At 45.1% G+C, this 6,568-nt stretch overlaps 1 long non-coding RNA gene across 1 annotated transcript in view; it reads right to left on the bottom strand.

The window, feature by feature from the left end:
• Positions 1 to 1,328: 1,328 nt before the first annotated feature.
• LOC102483921 (uncharacterized) overlaps positions 1,329 to 6,568 on the bottom strand; it is a 25,716-nt gene continuing 20,476 nt past the window's right edge. The window contains exon 4 of the long non-coding RNA XR_337349.2: positions 1,329 to 1,805. This is a non-coding gene — a long non-coding RNA (uncharacterized LOC102483921). The remainder of the gene's footprint in view (positions 1,806 to 6,568) is intronic.

Below are 6,568 nucleotides of genomic sequence, written 5' to 3'. Positions count from 1 at the left end.
ACAACTTGCTGTATAACCCGGAAGCCAGCCTGGATCTAGAGTTGGTCCTAGGAGCTGACCGCGAAATCCCCAAGGCTGTTCCTACCCCTCTTTATTCCACGTTCCTGCCAAGTTCTGAGCAGCCAAGCTTTGATTTGCTTTTCCCTTCAAGAGCCAAGGGAATAAAGCTGTCAAGTACAAACTGATGATTTGAACTAATTCCGAGGATTTGGGAAAATGCTCAGAATTCAGCTGGGGAGGGAGGAGCAGCCGCCTGCCAGTGTCCACTGGGAACTGGGTGACCTTTGTGGGTCATCCCCGCCTGCCCCTCCCCTCTGCTCTTTTCCTCCTTCCTTAAGAGACTCCTCTCTTCCCCTCCCGGCTGCCACTCCAGGAGCCAATGCTCTTTCCCCCTGCTAAAGACAAAACAAAAATTGCTGTTCTAAAAGAAAGGGTATGAATCATAGAGTCCTATAATAACCAGGAGGAACTTCGGTGAGTTATCTAGTCCAACTCCCTCATTTTGTAAAGTACCTGCCACTCCACATTTGGAAACCTAAATCTGGCCCTTTTTCTTTACATCTTGGAAGGTTCTAATTACGCGTTTTCCTAGAGGTGGAAGAGAAGTGGCTTTTCATCTGCTGGTTTCCTTCCTTCCCCCAGAGGCTGCTTCTCCTAGTAGAGAAAGGCACGTTTTGGCATCTCAAAAGGAAAGCAACAAAACATTTGGGAATATTCTTGGATCCCAGGTGTGAAGAAAAATCCAAAGAGAAATCTGAAACAATGGAGATCCTTGCTTCACATAAAGATAAGCCTCTTACAGAGAGGCATTAATTAAATAGGGGAGTGGGTGTGGGCTGAGTATTCAATGAGGTTGTGAACTTTTTTTTTTTTTTTAAGAGGTATTTTTGCTAGAGGGCGCATGTGCTTGCCCGGAGAGACAGAAAGCGAGATCACTCCCCAGGGAGGATGGCCACGCCACAATCCCTTCTCCTCCACTCTCCTCTCGGGATCTTGGGCAAACATGCGCATGTGCCCGGCATGTTTTAAGTTGCTGGGTCCAGGGCTTGAACTCCAGTCGACCATGTGGGAGTCTAGCTATGTAACCATTACACCATCTGCTGGTCCCAAGAATATCTGTCTTTTAAGCTGTATTTCAAATACCTATTACTAGTTAACTATAAAAACTAGTGGCTTTAATACAATCATGTATTATGCATGCGGTTTAGTGGGTAATGTTAGATTTGATTTGGGAGCGATGGCGAAGTCAGGGCGGCAAAGACGAAAATACCCGAGTCAGGCCTTGGGGTTTAATAAAACCAGCATAATTTATTCTACAAAAGCTCTCGGGTCAGGTCCCTGGGTCTGGTCAGAGGCCAAGGGAGTCACGCCCAGGGTGGGCGCTGCTCATCCTTAAAGGGCCATTGTCCAACAGGTGCTCGCCATGCGTCCTTGCCTGGCCAATGAAGTTCGCTGTTTCTGTTCAACTTTGGCAGGGGCGCCAAATGCTGAGGGGTGGGAAAGTTTGTTGGTGATGGAGGGCCAGATACAGAAAACAGGAAAGTTTGGCCGGCGGGAATGTTCCCTTCCTCCAGCCCTTACAGGTAAGGAGTTTGGGGAGGACTGTGCTGATAACGTGTCCTCCTGGCTTTGCTTGGGGCAGTGAGGCCCGGAACCTACACTCCCAAGGTGGCGTATTTCCTCATGTGCCTGATGTCCCCGCTCTCCTGGGTTCTCTGCCTGGCACTGCAGCCCCCAGGGTCTCTTCACGTGGCACGTGGCTGGGACTTCTCTTTGCATGGTAGCCTGAGGGGAGTTGAACTTCTCTGAAACAGAAAGTAGATGCTGCCAGGCCAATTAAGGCTGCACCCAAAAGTGGCACAAGGTCGCTATGGCCCTAGTCTGTCAGTCAAAGCAGCCAGAGAGCCTGCCCAGGCTGGAGGAGGCGTGTTAGGTCACCGGACAGGAAAGCAAAGCGGGGAGGAGATACCGCCGTGGCCATCTTTAGAACATATAATGTGTCACAACCTTTCATCTCACTCTTAGGAATTTATGGTATGGAAATAATGCCAAGAAAAAGACAGTCAAGTTCATTTCAAATTTTGTAGTAAAAAATAAAAAGAAAATAGCCTACATATCTACTAATGATTAAATGGCTAAGTAAATTATTACACAACAGCTAACGGGAATAGAAGGCCATAATTAAGACGATGATGAATGATATGAACGAATGTTATGGAAGAACAAAAAGTAAAGGTAAAAATCACATGCACAATGATAATACGTGCGGAAAAGCCTGTCTACATCTGGACAAAGTCTGGAAGGAAATACACAGAAGTGAATATAATTGCATGGAGATGGTAAGATTATGCTTGTCTTAGGCCAGTAGGCGATGGGGTTAAAGTGGCTGGATCCCACTGAGACGATACTAGGGTTCAAGTTCCAGGGCTGGCAGCTTAAAAATCACTCTTGCGCATGTATGTGCATGCCCAAAATCCCAGGAAGAGAATGGAGGAGAAGGGATTGTGGCGTGGCCGTCCCTCCGGGGGGGTGATTCCTCACTTTCTGTCTCTCTGTCTCTCTCTTTATGGCGAGGGTACGAGCCCTATAGCAAAACCCTCCCCCCCCCAAAAAAAAATCCCAAGGGGAGAATGAAGAAGAGATTGTGGTGTGTAGCTGTACCCCCTGGGGGCAATTTCTCGCTTTCTGTCTCTCTGTCTCTCTGTTGAGTGCACACACCCTATAGCAACAATCTCCTTAAAAAAAAAAAAAAAAAAGAAGAAGAAGAAGAAGAAGGAGGAACAACCCCAAAAAAGGAAGCCACTAGAACACGCCACTAGGACACTGAAAGACAAGGGGATTTGGGGGTTTTTTTTTTTTTTTTTTTTATTTATTTATTTATTGTAGAGGTTTTTGCTATAGGGCATGTGTGCTCCCAGAAAGACTAAGAGAGACAGAAAGTGAGAAATCACACCCCCACACACACACCAGAGGACGGCCATGCCGCAATCCCTTCTCCTCCATTCTCGTCTCCTCTCGGGATCTTGGGCATGCACATACACGCACCTTGCGTGAGTTTAAGCCACTGGGTCCAAGACTCGAACCACAGTCGACTACATGGGGACTCCAGCAACATAGCCATTACGCCAACTGCTGGTCCCATAAGGGAATTTTTAAATCTTATCAGAATGAATTTATTCTAGCCAAGGTTTCTAAAATAGTCGGTGTCAATTTGGTCTAAGAATTTTCCTAGAATACCCTAATGAAGACTAGATCAATTCTAACCCCCACATCACAGCCTCTGAGTGCCTTGGGACTTGGTGTTTTGTAGGAGGAGAGGCTGCGGAGTCTGCAGTAGTCTGTGCCAGCCAAACTACAAGCGAGGTCCCAGAGCAGCCGCCAGATTAGCCTCCCTCCCTTGGACTATGGCTCTCATGGCTGAGGGTGACCTCCAACTCCTCACAATTAAACTCAACCTTTGGTCACATATCGCTTTCCCTATTACCCTAACTTGCCAATCATTGCTGCGTTTTCTTTAAGTACTCTTTTGAAGAAAGGTGAAAGTGCATAAAGACCAAAGTCTTAAGAAGGTTGATTAAATTGTAGCAAATAACGAACTTTAAGAAAAGGAACATGTCTGATTAGCTGGCATGCTCATTAATTGTGTTTATACAGTTAATAATTGGAGAAAACCTGGGTACAGGAAGAGTTTAGGTTATGTTCTGGTTGAATTATAGGTTTTAAAATTTATTGTAATATTAAAAAATACTTATTTACTTAATTTTATTATTATTACTATTTTTAAAGAATTATTTTTCTGAATTTTATTTATTCATTCATTTATTTATTTTAATTTGACCAGAGAGGGACACAGAAAGAGAGAGAGAGAAGGCAAGCTACCAGGTCCAGGACTCGAACTGCAGTTGGCCATGTGAAAGTCCAGTGCCCTTAACCACCATGCCACCTGCCAGCCCCCATTATTAGTATTTTAATTTGCTATTGGATACATGTGCTCACCAGAGAGAGAGGAAGAAAGTGAGAAAACAAGCCACCAGGTCTAGGACTCAAACCATCGTTGGCCATGTGGAAGTCCAGCACCTTAACCACGACACCACTTGCTGGCCTCAAATTTATTGTAAACTAAAAATAAATTTTAATTGCAGAGGGTGCATGTCCTCACCAGAGACAGATAGAGAAACAGAGAGAGAAGTACCCCACCCCACAATGGGGTGTGGTCACACTGCAGTCCTTTCTCCTCCACCTCTTCATCCTGTCAGGATTTAGGGCACACATACATGTGCTCTCAACATGCATTTCAAGCCTCTGGGACTGGGATTTGAACCGCGGGATCCAGTTCCTTTAATTTCGAGGCTGCAGGGCCAGGTCCTGGTGGATTATTGATTTCATTTAATCATCACTGGGAAAGTTTTTTAAAAAGGGAGGAAAGATATTTACTGGTCAAATTAACATTTGAATTAACATTTCTATATATATATTTTTTTTTTCATCTGAAATTGTGATGATTTCTTACTTTTCCCCTCTCTTTTTCTCTCTCTAGCAAGTGCATGTACCCTGTAGCAAAAAACTAAAACCAAAAACCAAGAACCAAAAAACCTGTACAAGATTTCCTGTGCACCAGCTAGCAGGCAGCCCAGCCAGGACATAAACGCAGGTATTCAAGACCCAGAGTCTTGTACTTAACTACTGCACCACTCTGCCTGCTTAAGGTATAGAATTCCATTGTAACGGATACATCTACAGAGTCTGTATAAACATTCACATTTCTACATGTCCCCCCTCCCCTTTTTTTTTTTAAGGGTTTTGCCATGGCACATGTGCTCACCAGAGACAGTGAGAGGGAAAGTGAGAAATGACCCCCTGGGGTGGCCATAATGCAGTCCCTTCTCCTCCATTCTCCTGGGATTTTGAGTGCACAGAAAAACACACACACACACATCTAGTGTGATTTTCAAGCCACCAGGTCTGGAGCTTGAACCATGGTCGGCCATGTGGGAGTCCAGTACCTCAACCACCACGCCACCTGCTAGCCCCTTTAGATGCTTTTTGATCAAGTTGCAGTAAAGACTCCTATCCTTGAAATAATTTGGAGAGGTTTTATTACTCTAGTTCATACAACTCTACATTAGGAAAAATGCTATCATTTTCAATATAGCTGAGCCAGTAGAACATTTATTTCTTCCCTCATCAGCTGCCAGAATGTCATAATAGCAGGTGAAATACACTGAGCCTTCGCATGGTGTGCTTGTGAATTTCACTGGTAACCTTCCCTTCCCTTAACCCCATGGGACACATCTGGTAATCATGTCTTGTGTGGTCCCTTGAATCTAGACTGGCCTGGTGACTCTTAACCAAGAGAGTACGGCAGCAGTAACACTGTGCCGGCCAGGCCTACTTCTTGAAAGGACTGGTAGTTTAGTTTTTTGCTTTTGGGATCCCTAGGCTGACATGTAAGAAGCTCATGTATCTTTTTTATTTTTTTTTAGAGTTTTTTTTGCTACAGAGCGTGTGCACTCACCAGAAAGACAGAGAGAGACAGAGAGACAGAAAGCGAGAAATCACCCCCAGGGGGGATGGCCACGTCGCAATCCCTTCTCCTCTTGGGATCTTGGGCATGCACGCACATGCGCCCAGCATGAGTTTAAGTCACCGGGTCCAAGACTAGAACCATGGTCGACTACATGGGAGTTCAGTGACATAGCCATTATGCTAACTCCTGATCCCAAAGCTAATGTATCTTGCTGTATAGACAACATGGGGAGACATTTGGAAATGCACATGAACACCCAGCTGAGCCTAAGCCAGCAGAGTGTACAAGTGATCATGGATGAGACCAATAGAAAACTAGCCTAACTGAGCCCAACTAAAATAAATGGTTATTTTGTGTCTCTGATGTGCACACATGCCCTATAACAAATTTTTTTGAGAGTTTCTTTTGCTATAGGGCACGTGAGCTCGCCAGACAGACAGAGAGAGACAGAGAGACAGAAAGCGAGAAATCACCCCCCAGGGGGGATGGTCACGCCACAATCCCTTCTCCTCCATTCTCCTCTCGGGATCTTGGGCACGCACGCACACGCGCCCGGCATGAGTTTAAGCCACCGGGTCTGGGACTTGAACCGCGGTCGACTACGTGGGAGTCCAGCGACATAGCCATTACATTAACTGCTGGCCCCCCACCCTATAGCAAATTTAAAAAAGATAATAATAATAAATAAAATTAGGGGTCGAGAGTGGCATGGTGGCTAAGGGCACTGGACTCCCACATGGCTGACCATGTCTTGAGTCCTAAACCTCGTGACTTGCTTTCTCCTTTTTCCTCTCTATCTCACTCTGTCCCTCTCTGGTCAATTAAAATAAAAAAAAGTTAAAAAAAATTATACTTAAAAATAAATAAAATTAAATCTAAAAAAAAAAACACACAAAGAGTTATTGTTGGGAGCAGTTATTTTAGATGGGGAGGTTAAGGCTGGCCCCCCCAAGTCTAGATCTGAATGATCAGGAGTCAACTCTACAGAGATTAGAGGGGAGCAGGCTCCAGACAGGAGAACACAGGCTAAAAGGCCCCGGT

Source organism: Tupaia chinensis, unplaced genomic scaffold, assembly GCF_000334495.1.
Source record: "Tupaia chinensis unplaced genomic scaffold, TupChi_1.0 Scaffold145519_1, whole genome shotgun sequence".
Taxonomy (NCBI): domain Eukaryota; kingdom Metazoa; phylum Chordata; class Mammalia; order Scandentia; family Tupaiidae; genus Tupaia; species Tupaia belangeri.
The sequence above is the reverse complement of the archived record's forward strand: the minus strand, read 5'-3'. Positions and strand labels throughout refer to the sequence as shown.